This window comes from Megascapheus bottae, chromosome 8 (assembly GCF_031878675.1).
Source record: "Megascapheus bottae isolate mThoBot1 chromosome 8, mThoBot2.hap1, whole genome shotgun sequence".
NCBI lineage: Eukaryota > Metazoa > Chordata > Mammalia > Rodentia > Geomyidae > Megascapheus > Megascapheus bottae.
This window is the reverse complement of record NC_143516.1, coordinates 29,643,627-29,662,822: the sequence shown is the minus strand read 5'-3', so window position 1 is coordinate 29,662,822 and position 19,196 is coordinate 29,643,627. Positions and strand designations below refer to the sequence as shown.

The following is a 19,196-nucleotide window of genomic DNA, read 5'->3' as shown; positions in this document are numbered from 1 at the left end:
AAACACATAAAGAATGGATAATTGTAAAAAAAACATTTGAAAAGCCTCTTTAGTTTATAGCTAAGATGTAGTTTCTCAACACAGGTAAAGAGGTAGAGATTTTCTACTTAACAATTATTTATTGAATACTTGTGTGATGTGGTGCTAAGTCTTATAGAAAGATAAAGGTATGGTGCTAAGTCTTATAGAAAGAAAAAAAAGAATTGTTCCCTGGCTACATTGTTCAGCCACAATACAGCATTGGGATTTTGAGTAAAAAGACTAGAGTCAGGATTTGAAGAGTACCAAGCTGGAGCATTGTGCTAAGCTCATGGAAAGGCAGCATTTGTGTCAGATCTTTAACGATTACCAGGTACCATCTAGGGAAAGAGGACATGGGCTTGGCAGATGTTTGAGGTAGGATTGTTTCTATGAGGTAGGATTGTTTCTTGTGGACTGTTCATGTAAATATTGGTATCTATGACCATTCTATGTGTCCATTATACCTTATCACATGTATACAAGGTCTCATGCATGGAAAGGAGGAGGTAAGTCTTGCATTTAAAATATTCAAAGAAGTGGCTAGGAGTTTGGCCTAGTGGTAGAATGCTTGTCTAGCATGCACAAAGACCTGGTTTCAATTCCCCAGTTAACATACATAGAAAAAAAAGCTGACAGTGGTGCTGTGGCTCAAGTGGTAGAGTTCTAGTCTTGAAAAAGCCTAAGGACAGTGCTTAGGCCCCGAGTTAAAAAAATATACGAAGAAGACATTTATAGATCCTTATTTATATAGGATAATGACATTCAAGAAATATACTTTATTGTTGGTTATTCTTCACTGACTACTATGCAATACAAAGAAAAATTTGAACTATCTAAATACTGGTTAACATTAATTTCATCAATTTTAACATATCTGGATTATTTTAACATCTCTTTATTTTGCTCCTTCTAATCTTAATTTCCATATTTTTATTTACCTACTTAAATTCATGGATTTAAATATACCCATTTGGAAGTTATTTACATTTCTGGATTTGATCACTTAGAATATTTTCAGTACTTGTGCATTGGGAAAGCACTTCTTCATTTAAGCTTGTTCACTAGAATCTGTCTGAATTTGAATTCATCTTGTCTCCCTCACCTTTCCTTGCTAACTACATTTTTTCTGGATAGTTGTATTTGCAAATAATTCCCATGTATATTTGCCTCTTTTCAATCTTTAACAATCACTATATGCTCTTTGGACAGCTTTCTCATTTGTTAATTTTAAATCACAAATTAAAACACATGGCTTATTAAGCCAACTAGTTTTCATTCATTTTCCTTCAGTTTTCTAACATCTTGACACTACTAATGCTTGATTTATTAATCAAGAAAGTGTAGCTTCTTTTTGTAAACTATCATCATGTTTTTATTAGAAAAAACATGAGTTAATTTGTAGAACATAAAATATGAGAAATAATTTTAATTATTATTTTATTATTAATTTATCTTAATTAATAATATTAATTATATGCAATAGTCTTATGTGAACATACTTTATGAATATTTTATTATGTATGAAATTAACATACCCATTCTTTTTCCAGTTCTAAGGATTGAACCCAATGTTTCACACATGCTGGAAAAGCCCTCAACCTCTTACGCTATGGTCCATGTTTTTGTTTATATTTGGGAAAGGAATGTGTGGCTCTGGCTGGGTTAGTTTTGAATTCATAATCATAGCCTCTGTTTCCAGAGAGCTGAATTAGGGGCATACATATCCTTGCCCTATTTAACATATACTTTCAAACATGAAGTTGTGATGATCATTATATGTGGAATGTATCCAGTTATCTCGTTTATTATTTCATGGAAACTTTTCTATCTCTTCTAAGTACATACTCTATAAGACTATATAGTGAAATAAATAGAAAATTAATACAGAAAAAATTGAATATTTCCAGTGTACTTCCTAGGTATGAGATCTTGGGCAAATTGCTGAATATTTGTATGATTTACTTCTGTGATTTGTAAAACGGCCATCCTAATACTATACAAATGCTAGCATTTGTGGCTAGCATAAAAAATTCTGCTTTATGTGGTTAGTTGCCACCTCTTCCTATTGACTATTCCATGCATTATTTGACTGCATCCTCAACCTTGTTGCTTATCATTTCAATTATGATCTTCTCTGTCAGCTGGCTGTTTTCTATTAGTCACTTTTCTTTATGATTTAAATTCTCTTCCTCTCCCATCTTCTTCCTGTTGCTTGTATATATTATACCCGTTTCTCCCTTTCTAACTAAATGCCACTTAGGATCTTGTGTTATGTGGAAGAAGAAGCTGACTCCTCACAATGTTTTTCAAATCTTTTTATTATTCATAATGTAATGCCAGTTTTCAGAGAGGCTTTTAGAGAAGGTCTCCTCTGATGGCTATCAATCACAAATTCCTCTCAGCAGCAGAAATGAGTGGCACAGTTCAGAAAGGGAATCTGGTGTCATGTCACAGGATCCTTTGTACTTGCCCTAGAAAACAACCCCATCTTTCATTGCACTTTTTCAGCTCTATTTTCCAGATAGCCATTTACAAGCATATGTCAAAGTTGAGATATTGGGTGATAATACATTACATGTATACAGCATGTACTGAATTAGTAGAAAAATACTACAAATCTGGAATAATTTTTTTTAAAAACATAGTAATGTATGATTGTACATTTAATCCAGAGAAAAAGCTACACATTCATGGGTTCATGATGTCATGAATATGTGTTACATATTATGTAATTTCATGTATAGAAAGTACTTAGAGTAGTCAAGTTTACAAAAAGTAGAACACAGAATGGTTGTTATTAAGGGAGGAAGAACTGGGCATAGAATTTTAGTTTTGAAAGACAAAATTCTGAGATCAATTTTAATTTTGAATCCATTGTTCAATGTCTGCCACTGTTCTCCTTTTCCCTGGCCTCACTGGCTCTGAAATTAGAGTCCTATTCCTTACTTCCACAATATCAACATTTTTAGATTATACACGTTAAGCCTGTGAGTGAAGTCATGAAATTACTTCAATTTTCTTTTACATTCAGGATGTTTTTCAAATCCAGAGATATTAGAATTTGGTTTCTCTGGTGTTCTTTTCCTTTGGAAGCTAAAACAAATCCTTCAGAGCACTGAATTCCTAAAAGGATTTTAGGAGTGGGATCACAGATACCGTTTGGAGGTCTCAGATTTCATCTTGTGTCAAACAAAAGCAACTTTTAATTTTACTACTTTTTTGAGGGGAAGAGCACTGACTGTGTATCTGCTAGATTATTTTATGCCATCTTCCTTGAACCTTAGAGGAACCTGGAGAGGTAGATGGGGTAAATGCACATTATGATGAACAATGCTTTGTAATTACCTTACAAGAAAGATAAACTCGCATGATTTTGTACGCAACACAAGCATAGGTCCTGAGAGCATGCAGTCCTGATCATCTTTCCAGGTTCCTTACACATCTGCTTGGAAGAGATAGTGACTCTCTGTGGAGTGTCAGTTTCCTGGCCAGTATAATTCAAATCACCATGCAAGTCACTTTTCTAGTCGCACAACCTGTTGCATGAACAGCAATTACATAGCCCTTTTTCCTATAGCCCTATAGGAATTAGCGCTCACAGAATAGGTTCATGCTTCTACCATGAGTAATAAATTCCTTCATCTCTGAAAAAAAGAGATAAAATCAATACTTAATGAGTGGTTGAGGGAGTTAGAATCCAATATGGTTGAATTTTCTTGCCACTGTAGGACATTGTATGTAGGGATTTTGGCTATTCCATTGGTTTGATATAAAAAAAAAATGGGAAAGGGTAAGACGTATCAGATTATTTGGATACTGAGTTAAGACAGACTAACACAATGATGCTGGTATCAGGAGAACAAAATACACTTATTTAAGAATCACTGCAAAAAGTCATGTTATTCATGGGTCTCTAATTTACAGTTCAGTTAATGAACCATTGTGAATCATCTATGGAGGATGGATTGGAAGGAGGAAGTCTCAGTGTCAGGAACACTTGTGAAGGGTTATTGACAATCTCTGTAGGAATTGGTAGGGTGGAGGAGGTATGGATACACAGTCAGACTAGATGGTACCTGTTCAAATGGAGTTGGAAGAAAAAGAGAGGGGGAGAATATTGAGATCCTAAAGTGGGTAGAATTCGTTTAATAGAAATGGAATGAGGAGAGGCTAGCATATAGCACTCATCCCTAAGTATAGAGAATACAATGAACTCTCCTGCTTATATTAACTCTAGTAAAGTTGGACAGAAAATACAAGCTGAGAGATATAGCAATAATACATATACCTACACTTAGGAAAAAAACCAACTGGTGATTTCTATAAGATGCAACAAATGTAACAAAAATATGGCTTTTATAAACCCTGTCATCTAAGATTTTGTTATGTTTTTCCTAATGTGTGTAGCCTGCTTCAGTGAATGTGGGTCTTGTTTGACCCATGGTCCGTTGTAGCCACTTCTCTCAGAAGGGTATTTGGAATTGAAAATAAATAGTTTGTTCTGTGTATTCTTATTTTGTAAAATGGGGACATTTAATACAGAAATGCCTAGGAATATGAAGAGGAATAAAATGTACAAGTGGGTCAACTGTCTATTCATAGCAAAATTCTTATCTCTTGGTGCTGAGGCTTTGTATATAGACTGGATTTTATTGGATTTGTTTCTGCCCAAGCATGCCAATCACGGTGTCATGTGATTGAGGAAAACAATGTCTTTGCTTCTTGGCATTGAAAATCAAAGATGAACTGCTGCAGAGATATATAGAAATTTCAGGCACACATTTGAGAAAGGCTGTCACTCAGCTAGTCAGTGGAAATTTGAAAATCTGAAGGAAAACAATGTATTTTGTTGGTAAGAATGTCTTTGGTAAGAATGTCTTCTGACAATTCCTTTTACACAGTTAAAGACAAAACACAATTAAGATTTCTCAGAAGATAATTGATGAGTTTGGAGTGGTGAACAAAACAATAATAATAATAATAATAATAATAATAATAATAATAATAAAGCCTACATTTATTTATAAGGAAGCATGGGGCTGCTTGTTCAAGAAAATCTGCCCTTTTGATCTCAGACAAGAGAAAAAAAAGAAATAAGGAATGAAAAAATAATAATGGATATTGTTCTAAAATTGTGTAGCATTTGGACATTTGACATTAGATTTTTTTTGCCTGAAGAACCACATTTCAATTTCTAAAGAAGACAAAGAATTAGAAGCATTTATCTTAATAAAACTCTCCCTTCCCCACTTCATTTTCTTCAGGGGTTTTGGTATGTTGAAAAGGCACTCCATCAAGAGTAATCTGGGGAAAACTAGAAAGCCGTAGTAACTGAGACCATACCAGGGCACAAGAGACAAAGGTAAGTTCAATTCATGTTCACCTTGACCCTGATATAGGGGATGTTCCTGAAATGCCTTTGCTGTTATCAAGCAAAGGAATAGTAGTGTGAGAGGTTGAATCAGTTACTGTTAAAAATCATCAGTAAATAATATATCCCGAGACTTTGAGGGATCCAGTTCCATCCTATGTCAGCCAGGGACTCTACTTAGTAGAGAGACAAGCTTGGTTTGCTACTTTTATCCTTAGCTGTGCTTACCTAAGTCATTCTTAGTTGAGGCAACTGGCCCATCATACTAATTTAAAATCTGTCCGCTTTAAGACCTGGGAGAAATTCATGATGTCCTCATAATGGCATTCTGTAAAGAATCTAAGTAAAACACTGACAATGAAACACAAGTAAATTTCTTTGGGTAGCACTCTGGTGTCATGCTTGGTTTTGTGGTTGTACTCAGGTCTCAGTATACAAGGTACTCAAGACCTTGTGTTTGCTAGGCAGACACTGTATGACTCTAGCCCTAGATCTAACCCTTTTTTGTTTTCCAAAAAGAGTCTTGCTTTTTGCCAAGGCTCGCCTAGACTGGGATACTGTGATGATCCTGTTTCTTTTCCCTGTGCTGATGAAATAATGAGTGTGGCATTACCTCACTTAGCTTTTATATACATAATTTAAATAGTTGCACAAAGGAATTGACATTAAAAAAATGTACAGGTGGGTAGAATTTCTCTGAGACCACTTCAATCACTTAATATATGTTCTGCCATACAGAAAGGGACATGTGCTTCCCCACTACTGGTTAGATGATGTATCTGGAGAATCTGGAATAAAGCTTGGATAAAGGCTTCTATATTCTCCACCACTCTCAGGTTTCTATGAGAATAAAGCTTTGGTAACAGGTAAAGGCATTATGTAAAGTTTGGCCTTATAGCCCTGGTTTTAAAAATAGTTTTTTTTAAAACCTATTGTTAACCCACCATGATTTCATTGTAACAGTTCCACTGGCTCATTGGAGTATCTAATATAAAGCTTTCAGTTCATCCTCATGAATATATCATTTTAATTCAACTTTATCTTTTACTGTGGAGTAATTTCAATGAAATAATTTTATCAAAACACATCTTTACACAAACCACTGAACCATTCCTACTAAGAAGTGATTACCAGTAGAAATATGAGCATAAAGTTTTTTATTTAAGGAAAATTAAAGGCAGCATATAGTCATGTACTGAGCCCATATTGTATGTGGTGTTTACAGTAATTTGCAAACATAAATCTATTTAATTCTCAAGGTAACTCTAAAAAGGGACTGAAAGTGTATCTTTTTTCTCTGTAATAATCTTGCCAAATGCACATATTTAGCAGGTGGGTGGTGAAGTTAGGATTTGAGCCTAATTCTGTCTGATATTTAAGTCTATATTTATCCTTGACCAACTGACAGGAAGTTTTGGCAGAAGCTAAAATGTTTTCCACTTAAATGAATAAGCTACCTTGTTTCCATAGGTATTTATGATTGGTTTTTGAAAATACACTCTTAAGGAATACATTATCCTACATCTGAAGAACTTTCATTTTTTCATATATTTTTATTGTAATTAATAGAAGGGTTACATTTTATTCACCAGATAGAAGGTGCATTAATTCACATACATTGATACCCTTTCTCATGTCTTGGTCCCCATTTCCCTCCCCCCCACCCCCACCCCTCATCTTGTTTTCCCCGCTTCCCTATCCAATTTGAAGAACTTTCTTATGGAGCTCACATTCATTTTGAAGATTCATTTTATTAAAAAAGTCATACTAAAATGCTCCACAAATAAGACAAAAAATATCAAAAGAGAGCTAAAAGGAAAATCACAAATACTTATAAAATATGAGCTAAAGGAATTAGAAATAGACAAAATCAATTAAGGATAAATAAAATTGTATTCTATGAATGTGAAAATGACTTAAAATCGGAAATTTATTAAAATAACTTAATAATTAGAGACCAAAGAATAAAATTTTGCTTTGAGGGATACCAAATGCTATTTGGTAAAATGAAATTAGATTTCTTTAATAAAAAGGTAAAGAATTTTAAAGAGAATTGTGTTAAAACTGAACATTAAACATTAATAGACTCTATAAAAGAGAAAATAGGTTTGCATGGAACATGGTAATTTAGGAATGGAAAGAATGAGTGAGTTCATGAAACAGACAATTCTAGAGGCTTATTAAATAGCCAGTTTCATCACCTTCTAATTTCTTATTTACATACACTGTTCTAAATGACTTTAATTACTGTAAATTTTTATTTTACAAATTAGAAAGTTGAGACCTACAAAAACTAAATACGTTAAATAGTTATGTTAAATAGCTAAGCTGAGTTAGAAAGTATCTGAATTCGGTTAGAGCTCAGGAGGCTAGACTTAGAAGTCTTTAGGCTTAAATGTTACATCATGTAGGCTCAAAGGTTATAATTATTTTTCAAAAATGATACTGTAATAAATATCTTTATCATTAGTCCCAAGAAATTCAACTGAGAAACTATTATAGTAAGGAACCAAAGTAGAGGTAAAAAGATAGGTATGTATATAAACAAGTTCATTATAATAGCAATAAATTTAAAAAGAAAACACAAAAAGTACCAGTTGAGGTAGAAAGGAAATATCTGTGAATAAACCATGCAGAGAACATGCAAGATCTAAGTGAAACAAACAGCAGTGATATAGTAAGAAATACACATGAGATTAGCAGGAATATAATAAATGTTGTATAGCCATTCTGTTCCCTAAAATTATAAGCAGTAATGAAGGTCTACTATTATATTTTGGATGAAAATAATAAATGTTATACAGATGTTTTTTTCCCCTAGCATTATAAGTTTAATGTTTATTTATAATCTTGAAGATATTTTAGGGAACCATTTTCTAATTAGAAGAATGGAGAATATGGGAAAAGTACCTTTTTGAAAATGAATAGCAAGAGGAAAGACTACAGTATGACTCTAACTCTAAGCAAACACTGGTATAAAAGCATATATGTTTATTTGTTTGAAAGTTTTATCACTCCCAGAAAAATTTTCTGGATATAATCATTAGTAATGAAAGAAAAAGAATGCATGGCTATTTTATTTGAAATAAGACACAAAATTGAATAAGCACAATTCTAAATATAAAGAAATAAATCTTGTTACTTGTCATGCTAGCTAGACTGTCACTTTTGAAGACTGTCAACAAAACCAAGCAAAACTTGTTTGTAAGCAGTAATTTCTAGATGGAAAAATGGGAGACAATAAAAATAACCAAGGGAAAAAAACCCAAAAAGCAGAATAGACAAAAAAATCTTTGTGGAGTAAAGTAAAAAGGATATATGTGAAAAAAAGGAGATTGCTAGTAGGTTAACCTCAGTTCTTATAAAGATCAAAATAATTATCAATTAATATTCAGAGTAGGTGAATCTCTTCCCTCTATCCAATAAATATTTGTTGAAATTTGCTTCATATTCTTGGGGCCTGGAATTATTTTGGGTCCAGGTATCTGATAACACTGATGAACAGACTTCATAGTTTCCCAAGGTTTGTGAACCACCTTCATAGAAATGCCATGTTTGAGAAAAACTAGCCAAAGGTTGTAATAAGAACTCCAAGAGCCCTGGGTTAGCATTGCCTACTTGCACCCTTTAGGCGGTGCCATCATGTTGATCGTTTTCAAAGCTGTGAGAACTGTCATACAAAAATGACCATTGTGCGCAATTAATGTGGAAAAAGTAGACTGAGTAGATGGTGGGGGGAAGAAACTTTTTTTTTGAAATCAAGAAAAGGCTATTTGAAATTGTAGGGCTCTAGTTCTGGTAACTGAGTGGTATTGTCACCTAGGCACCATTTAGAAATGGTGTAGCAAAGGGATTTATATGTTGAATGGGGAGAAGTTAGCAAAAAGGGATTAAGTTATTCATTTGGGCTGGTTACTGAAATGACAGGCATAGGAAGGGATCTCCTGAAAACAACACAATGAGTAAATCCTATGTTTAAAGTAAGCATTTCAAAAATAATATTTTATAAATATTTTATCTCTCATTTCTATGAGGAGCAAGGATTTTACTGTCTAAAAAATTAAACTTTTAAATTTAAACAGTATAGAAAATGAAAGGGATACCTATTAATGTAAAAAGTATGACCATTCTTTGTAGAAAACAAAATCTTTCTGACAGGAGCCATCGTATTTATGCATTAGAAAAATCAACAGGCCATTTTTCTATTTTATTAGCACTCTTTTGTCTGAGCTTAATTGATGAAAATATTTAATTATTCTAACTCAGTCTGTAGTTCTTCATACTATGCTATCGGGTCCATATTTTCAACTTCAGTTTTTCATATCAAAGGAGATCATAGACAATATGTTTTTACCTGTTATAAGAAAGCATGCTTATACATGTTAGATAAGTATTTGGGAGTTATTCTTTTGGTTGCTGTGTTGCAATCATTTCTGATTTTTCTGTCATGTTATTGGAATTAAATTATTTAAATTACCTATTAAGAAGTCCAAAGGGACTCCGTTTGTGGAACTAAAGCCAGATTGTGCTAACATTAGCCTAATAAAGCAAGTAGGGATCATCTATAACATTATGAGATCAATGAGCTATCACTGACTTGAATGTGCTTACCAGCTACAAGAAATGATCCCTATGAACATTCTCCTTTTGTCTGGGAATGTAGTGTGGTGATATTGTCTAGTCTGCATGAGGGACTGGATTCAATTCCTTGGCACCACATAAAAAATGAAATGGAGCCATGAGTTTGGCCTAGTGGTAGGGTGCTTGCCTGGCATGCACAAAGACTGGGATTCGATTCCTTGATACCACATACATAGAAAAAGCCAGAAGTGGTTCTGTGGCTCAAGTAGTAGAGCTCTAGCCTTGAAAAAGCCCAAGGATAGTGTTCAGACCCTGAGTTCAAGCCCCAGGACTGTCAAATAAATAAAGTTTAAAAAATGAAAAACTACCCCATTCTACAATTTTATGCAATGTGTCTTTGTTTATACTTGAAGTAGTCTATACTCTGTTTTTGAAGTATTTTTATTTATATATACATGTGGTATGAAGGGTTTTCACTGTGAGATTTCCATACATGCATACAACGTACTCGAGTCAAACATATTTTCTCATTTAAAGTGCACAGGCTGCTCCAATCTTGAGATGCTTTGACTTTGTAATTTTCCCACTTTAATAATGATGTAAAAGCAATCCTCATTTAGTAACAACTGTACTTTTTGAGTTTTAGTTTTAATCTTTTTCCAGTATAGCTATATGCAGAGCAATATTCAGAATATTCTGGCCAGCAGATAAGGCCCCAGGTCTAAACCCTGAGGAGAAATAACTGAGACTCCACAGTGAACTGGTTGCTTAGCTCTCATGCTCAGTAAGTTAAATGTATTTAACATTTCAGTTTAGAATGATATTATAGTACCATTTTTCCTTGACTAGTCAAGGAACAGTACTTAATGTTGGAACAGTTAAATGCAAAGACAAATCAAGAAGAAGATCAGTGGTGGCGGAAAGGGGAAGAGTGCCATCAAGATTTCATGGTGTATACCACAGAATTATAAAAAGGAAGGAAGAGAGGGTGGGTGGAAGGGGTGTGAGAATGTTGACGAGGTGGCGCTGATCAAGATACATATATACTGCTTTGTTATGTGGCACCTCCTTAGAACAATTATTTGAAGATAATTTTTAAAAATATGAAAAAAGTAAGATCAGTTCTCATTTCCCAGAACTGACTCCTTTCCTTTTGAAATGTTTACTTAAACTCACCCTTTAAGTAAAATGCTATATTTACTCAAATCTCCTCTCAGAAACCCCTACAAATTAGTGTAAGTGATTCAAATCCATTTTGTATTTTTCTATATTTTTTGGAATCATCCCAGTATTTACTTTTGGTTTATAAACGTGAAAGTCATCAAAACAATACACTTCTTTTCACATTATATGTTTGAGATCCATAAGTGCTCATAGTTATAGTTCTTTTCCCTCAGGACATTCTACTTCATTTGCTAATCACATTGCATGATTTGCCTTACTTCTACATTGAGCATGTGCTTATTAGAATAATATTCTTGGAACAATTAGAAGAAAAAATATTGTGTTTTTTTTACAGTTACAAGTAATAGAAGTATTTTAAAAATGCTAAAGCTAAGCTATATGGGAAGTCAGGGAATCTGTTCAAGAAATCAGAACTTTTGCAAGCATAGTGGAGTTAACCCTACTCCTTAGGCCACCAGGGCATAGGTCATGGTACCTTTTCTGTTTTTGAGTGTTGTTCACCTTATGAATTATTTTTATCTATCTAAAGGTTATTCTTTAGGTATTGCTTCATATAGCTGGTTAATGGCAATTTTGTAATGACTCAGATCAACACTTAAAATTAACTGTACAGGATAAAGTATATAAGGCTTTCTAGCCTATTATTTCAGTCACATTCTACTCTTTAAAACAATGATGATATATATTACCCTGACTTCAGAAGGACTGATTAGAGTATAGCTTCAACCCATCATTTTTTTCCTAGAGATGTGATGTTTTACTGGGTAAACTTATTACCTTTATTCACTGGGACAAAGCACTCTTCTCGTATTTGTTCCAATAGCTGTAAGAATGAAGGCTGGTGAATCATTTGTCACTGGCAATCAGAATTCATTTCTTCTTAAGTCAGTTGCCAGCTGGTTGCCTCCCAGCAGTTGTTTTGATTCCTGCTTGTTAAAGAACATGACATATCTAACTTTCCAGAGGTTTGAATGTATCAGAACTCTACTAGAAACAGAAAATTAGCTGATTAGTTAAAACCTCAGGAAAACAAAGAGTTTGCATTCCCAACCCTGGCTTTAAATTTCCTTAAAGAAAGCTGATCTCAGGTATTTTTTTTTGTACTTAACAGCTAAAACTCAGTTTATTTCTGGCTTTCTATCCAGTATTAACATATTTTTTTAATTGTTAGGATAATGCATAGAGGGGTTATATTTACATTTGTCAGGGAGTAGGTGCATTAATATTCACATATTGATACCCCTTCTCATGTTTTTGTCCCCATTTCCCTTCCCTTACTCCTTCCCAATTATCTTGTTTTCCCCCTTCCCTTTCCTATTTCAAATAAACAAATAAACATATACAATATACCAGGTAACAAAGTCAGATACAGTAACACTATGAGATTAACCATAAGGGCCAAAAAAAGAGAAGAGAAATAACATAGTACATTAAGAACAACAATCGCACTTGCTCCTCAGTAGATGATTGGATCAAGAAGATGTAGTACTTATACACAATGGAAATCTATGCGGCCATCAGAAAGAATGGCATCTCCCCATTGGTAAGGAAATAGAAAGTCTTGGAAAAAATCATATTAAGTGAAGTAAGCCAGACCCAAAGGAGCATAGGTATTCTTCATAGTTAGACAACATAGTGTGAGAACAAATCATTCCTTATTTTATTTTTATTTTAACTTTGATGAATTATATCACTCCTAAGATTATGATAGTTTTAAATTTTCTCTTTGCCTTTGTTCTGCTTTATACACATAGGAGATAAATAAAATCAATAAGCTAATTTCTAAAGTACTCACTATAAGCCAAGTGACTTACTGTTTTGGTTCAGTTATTATAAATCTGTTATCCTAACTTGGAATGAGCATGGAAATTATAACAATAGTCATAAATTGACTTGTAGGGAAATGTGCATGCACATATTTGACTGCTTTTAGACCTAACTCTATAAAATTCAGATGACTTCCAAAAAGAGAGCACTAGGTGAACAAGTGAAGTCATCAAAAGGTTTTGTAGAGGAATTTTAAGTATTGAAGATAAAATGTGTTGCATAGTGGCATTATGCCAACTTGGCTGCATGAATCTCAGAAGTCATTCAGAGATACCATGCAGTGGTATAGACCAAATCAAGGATTACCAGATTTGAGTTTAACTTTCACCATTCATCAAATGAATGGCCTTAAGAAAATTATTTTACTTCTCTGCCTCAGTGTTTTTATCTGTAAAATAGAACTGATAAGGTTACTAAGATTTAACCACTTGCTATGTATATATTTCTTAGAATATTGCTTCTAGGTTATTTAATGAAGTGTCATGTGGTTTTACTTCGTTTTGTTTCAAATTTACAAAGAGTAATTTTTGCTTTGAGGTTTACATCCATCCTTCAGCTATTTCTTGCCTTTGTTGTATGTTTCTTTAAACTATTAAGTTTCTTCTCCTGAAAGCCTTGTTTCTGTGCAGAACATTAATGTCATTAATGACATTAACTGTTCAACACTGATGCTTGCTTTCTTCAACTGTTTAAATCAAGGCAATTTTGTAGAGTTAAAAATGTGCTATAAAAACCAGGTAAAGGGCTGGGAGCATGGCCTAGTGGTAGAGTGCTTGTCTAGCATGCACAGAGACACAGGTTCAATTTCTTGATACCACATACATAGAAAATGCTGGAAGTGGTGCTGTGGGCTCAAGTGGTAGAGCTCAAGCCTTGAGAAAGCCCAAGGACAGTGCTCAGGCCCTGAGTTCAAGCCTCGGGACTGGCAAAAAACTAGGCAAAATATTGCCATATCTTATAATTATCTAGAATGTGACAACTCTTTTTTTTTAATTTCAATATATAGAGGGGTTACATTTATATTCGCCAGATAGTAGGTGCATTACTTCTCACACATTGATATCCCTTCTTCTGTTTTTGTCCCCATTTCCCTTACCCCACCGCCCTCATTTTTCCCCTCCTATTTCGAATACACAGGTAAACATCTGTATAATATACCAGGTAACAAAGTGGGATATAGTAACAATATGAAATTAACCAAAGGGCAACACAAGAGAAGGGAGAAAAATATAATACATAAGGAGTAACAGTCACTCATAATTAAGCTGTTGTTTCTATGTCCTGGAGGTCTTTTAATTTGGCCTCATCTTATTTGGCCTTATGTATCTAGGATTTGGGATACTGTAATCCTCTGCTAGGAGATGTGTACTAATTCTTACAGACCTGGGAAAACACTGAGCCTATGTTCCTTTCCATTTCCTCACAAATGGCCCAATGCATGTGACAACTCTTACCACTGGGTTGAAACATGCTTTTAAATTGTGTGGACATTTTGTTTACTTCTTAAATAGCTACTATCATTTATTTTACTTTTCAGTTTCCATCTTTATAAATGCCCTATGCATTGGCAAGCTGTTTGGAAAAATTATTCATTGATAATACAGAGATATTATCAGGGCAAGTACTCCAGGGTTTATCAGATTTCTTTAGTACAGGTTGGTACCTGATCTATCACACGCTCATAACTCTTGTTGTGCAACCTGAAGTCTGTTTTCATCATGCTTGAAAACTCTAAACTTGAAATATTTCAGATTAGGGCAATTGAACCATATAATACTGACAGAGAAGGAGAGTGACAAGGGGATGGATCTGTTTTAATTTTAAAGAAAGGGCAGGCTCACCAGGTCATGGGAACTGGAATTTATGGTAGGACCAAGTGCAACCAAGTCAGTGGTTTCCTGACAGGAGGTCAGAGTCCAGAAGGGACAAGCAAGCACAACAGATGGTGTTCAGGCAAGTGAATGGGCCCTGGTGACAAAGAGTCTGGAGGAAGGTGATTATGCAGATAAGCAGAGAGGCCTGATCCCCAAGGTGGAGACTAAGGGAACATTTAGGCCTGGGGAGATTGGGTAGACTAGCACAAAGGTCCAATTTGGGCGTTAAAGCAGTGACTGATTACTGGGCACACTGCTTGAAGAAACTTTGTGATCTCTCAGGTTTGAGGGTTGTGAAGGTTGAAAGGCTGTTAGACCAAGGAGCCTGGGCAGACTCTTCCCTGCCCAGAGATACTCCCCTGTAAAAATCAGGGTTAACTTTTGAAAACTGAAAAACCATAGTGTTGACCACTAACATGTGCTTTGCCAATTATTATTTTTGCCTTTTTTGGTGAAGACTTGTAGTTCATTTCAGACCAGATGAACTCCCCTACAGTTGAATCTTTCCATGTGGCTCAGATTAAGAGAAGAATAAAATATGGTCATACTATTTTTATACTTCTTAGGTTTTTCCTTAGGAAGAAGTCATTTGTCAGAGAAAAGAGCACAAAATGAAGGTATATAAATTATGTGGCTATTTCTGGTTGAAATTTTCTTCTATAGGGAGAGAAAATGTGTGGGAATTGCTGAACCTGTGTTGTAGTAATATAAGTTTGAAATGATTGTTCTGGAATTATTATTTAGGGAATTATCAGACCTTACTATGTTACTAGAGAAAATTCCACATCAAACCACTAATTGCATCTCCAAGGATAAGAACATTGGACATTGACTTTTGCCTGATTTTTAACTTAAAAAAAGTGTTCAGTATTTATTTAGTTCAGAGAAAGGTACTCTCCTCTTTTCAGTCTTCATTTAGGGTGTTTCTTATGACATTTGTGTTGGTAACGATTCTTTTTCATAGGATGACTCAATCCTTCATTCTTAAAGGGTCCATACCATTAGCATTTCTTCTTAAATTACTGCTCTTTTTCCAATTTACTGTAGTAAGAGAATGAAGTAATCACTGATAATTTTTTTTGTTTTCTGTTGCATTTGGTGATAGCCTTTTTCTAGCAGAGTTCCCAGGCAGCATATCACATAGGAAGAGAAATGGGTACGTATGTGTTTGTATGTCTTCTGTTCTCTCTTTTGTCTCATAAAGCCATCAGTATTCAATCAGGTACCACAATGGTTTTATTTAATTTGAATCATGTTTCAATGCCCCTATTTTTTTTTCTTTTTTTGCCAGTCCCAATGCTTGAACTCAGGGCCTGAGTGCTGTCCCCTGGACTTCCTCAAGGCTCTTGAGGCACAGCACCACTTCTGGCTTTTTTCTGTGTATGTGGGACTGAGAAATCGAACCAGGGCCTTTGGGCCTTTGTGCATGCTAGGCAAGCTCTCTACCACTAGGCCCAAATCCTGGCCCAATGGCCCTATTTTTAAATACCATTGTTAGACTAGGCTTAGACTCTGTTTATAACTGAGATAAAGTCATTAAACTCCTACATGAGTTTCAGAAGGAACAACAACATTCAAACTATAACGGATGCTCCCAAGAGATCTTTCTTCTAAGCATATTCTTTATCTCTATTGTGCATTTAAACCTAATTACCTGCTTAGTAATTAATATCAGTCAATATCACATTTTATCTTTTTCTTTATTAATTCAAAATGTGGGCATTTCAAAATGGTTGATATGGAATCCACTCAATGACATTATTAGTACATCTTTTTAATCTAAGGTCTTTGACCACCAAGACATCATATGATTGGATTAGTTGCCAAACTAATCAGTGGATGCAGTTTAAGAGTGGTATCTGTTGCTAGATGGATGAATCCTGGCTATATTAGCACTATGTGTTCATTATATACCAATGGAAATTTAGAGCACTGACATCTTCCTAGTGAATATTTCCAAAGCTCAGCAATACTCTTCCACCTAGTTATTCATTAAAAAAAATTGGTTTCCCTATTCTGTCATGTGTTGATGACCTAAAAATGTGTGATGATGAATCGTAAGAACACTTAATGTGAATTTCTGTCATGTTTTGATTTTTGATGAAAAGTATTATCCATGTGGAATAGTATAATGGTCAATTTAAAAGTTCAGAAAAGGGAATTCTGGCAGATACGTTGCTTGCTTGGAGATACAGTCCTTGCATGATGGACATAATCCAGTACAACCAAACTGCTTCTGGGTACCGTGGCTCATCACTCCAACAGACAATGTCTTGTGGGAATTCAACATTGATGCTTTCTGCTTGCTATCACTAAATTGGCTTTGGTGAATGGAATTCCATGCTGCTGAGACCAGATATAAGTTTCTACTTTATGGATACTATTAATGAATCCCCTGGGTAAAAGATGGTAGGGGCTGGGGAAAGAAGCCCTCTGTACAGCTTAGCTACTTAATTATTAAAATCCTCTTGCCATGGTTACTTTTTGTTTAACATTTACATAAGATACAATTTTTGGTTTTTATGTACAATATTATCCTTTGTAGAGACCTATTCACCTTTTTTATTGTAAAGGGGATGTAGTGTTGTTACAGTTACATATGTCAGGTATTGAGTATATTTCTTTTGGAACCGTGTCACCTCTTCCTCAATTTCTTTCAGTTATTTTCCTCTTGGCGTTTCTCCACCATAAGTTGAATAGCTCATTTTCAATATGGTGTCTAGTGATTATCACTGCTGAATTAATTCCCCCTTTGTCTTACCATTTCTGTGCTTTTCTTTACCCTCTCCCAAATAGATAAACTTAAGTACAAGACAAAAGGTACTGAAGTCAAAAACAATGACAAAAGGGGGAAAAACAAAAAGTAAAATAAAAAACTCTTTTCATTTTTTGGAGTTCATATCCATAAACATCATTTTATATGATTATATGCACAGAGCCCTTGTGATCCTCTCCTAAGATTATCCTGTGAATGTTTAGAGTCCTGTTTAATTTATCATGCCCAAGTATAATTTTTGTCTCTTATCATCTGTTGGTTTTACTGGTAGATTTATAGACATTCTAATTATTACAAACGAGGGAAACCATGCAACCTACATTTTTTGGGTCTGGATTATTTTGCTTAGTATAATTTTTCTAGATCTTTCTATTTCATTATAGATAGGGAAATGTCATTCTTTCTCATGGAAATATAGAATTCCATTGTCTGTATACACACACCACATTTTCTTGATCCCTTCATCCACAGAGGGGCACCTGGGTTGATTCCATATCTTGGCTATGGTAAACAATACTGCAGTGAACATGGTGTGCTGGTGGCTTTAGTGTGGCTTGGTTTCTGGGGTTGTTTTTTTTGAGAAATGTCCAGGAGTAGGAATGCTGAGTTATAGGGAAGCGCTCTGTCTAGTCTTTTGAGGAACTTCTGTACTGCTTTTCAGAGTGGTTGAACAAGTTTACATTCTCACCAACAGTATAGTAGCATTCCCTTTTGGCCACATCCCCACCAGCATCTGTTTTGGGTGATGGCAAAGGACATAGGTAGCAAGATAAGGACACACACCTCTTCTCCAGATATTCTTGTCACCAAGTTTCTGGTCATTTTGCAACCTGATGAACATCCAATTAAAATGATAGCCTTATTGTGTCAGCTATATCTCTATCCAAGTAAAATGAACACTCTGCTTCATGCTAGAAGTCATTTGAAGTATGAAGACTTTAACACTTTTTCAGAGAGGGATTAAAATAGGACTATTTTGTTATGCATGTTCAATTTTCAGGTGGCACCATATTAAGCATAGCAATCTACAAACTAGGCTTAAGTTTCTCTTCCTGTCAATTGATTATAAACTTCCCCATGATGCCATAGGTGTGAGTTGGAAGAAAAAAGACAAAACAGAAGAATTAGGAACTATGAACATTTATTCCACTGTCTGGTATAGATTTTTTTATTCAGAGTTTACTTGAGCTCTATCTCATATACACTACTTGCATTTTCTATTAGTGTGTTTCTATGTATCATCAGATTAAGGATTGATGAATCAGAGGATCAACTAGCATAGGATGGATAGCTCAAGTCTTATGGTAACTTGATGGACCATGATTACAAATTCAGTTTCAAAAGATTCAGTTACAAGTTCAAACATGGTTTCTCAAGAGATGGAAGGAAGGCAGAGATTTGTTCTAAAATTCTGAGGAATCACACTGTGATTCACCTGTTGCCTCTGCTAACAGTTTAAAATAGAATCCCTTTTGTAACTGATACTTCAAGCACTATTGGAGCTGATGAATCATAGACCCTGATGACAGAGTAGCATACACGGCAGACTGGGCTTTTAGAA

The 19,196-nt window shown here is 34.6% G+C and overlaps 1 protein-coding gene across 8 annotated transcripts in view; it reads left to right on the top strand.

Moving 5' to 3' along the window:
* Positions 1-19,196, top strand: part of Pkib (cAMP-dependent protein kinase inhibitor beta) — a 101,465-nt gene that overhangs the window by 14,517 nt on the left and 67,752 nt on the right. For 6 of the 8 annotated variants that reach the window (XM_090338198.1, XM_090338202.1, XM_090338197.1 and 3 more), the window contains exon 2: positions 5,286-5,383. The gene's annotated coding sequence lies outside the window, so the exon portion shown is untranslated. Of the gene's footprint in view, positions 1-5,285; positions 5,384-15,964; positions 16,016-19,196 lie in introns of all 8 variants that reach the window. The other 2 variants (XM_090338201.1, XM_090338196.1) reach the window with 1 other exon arrangement.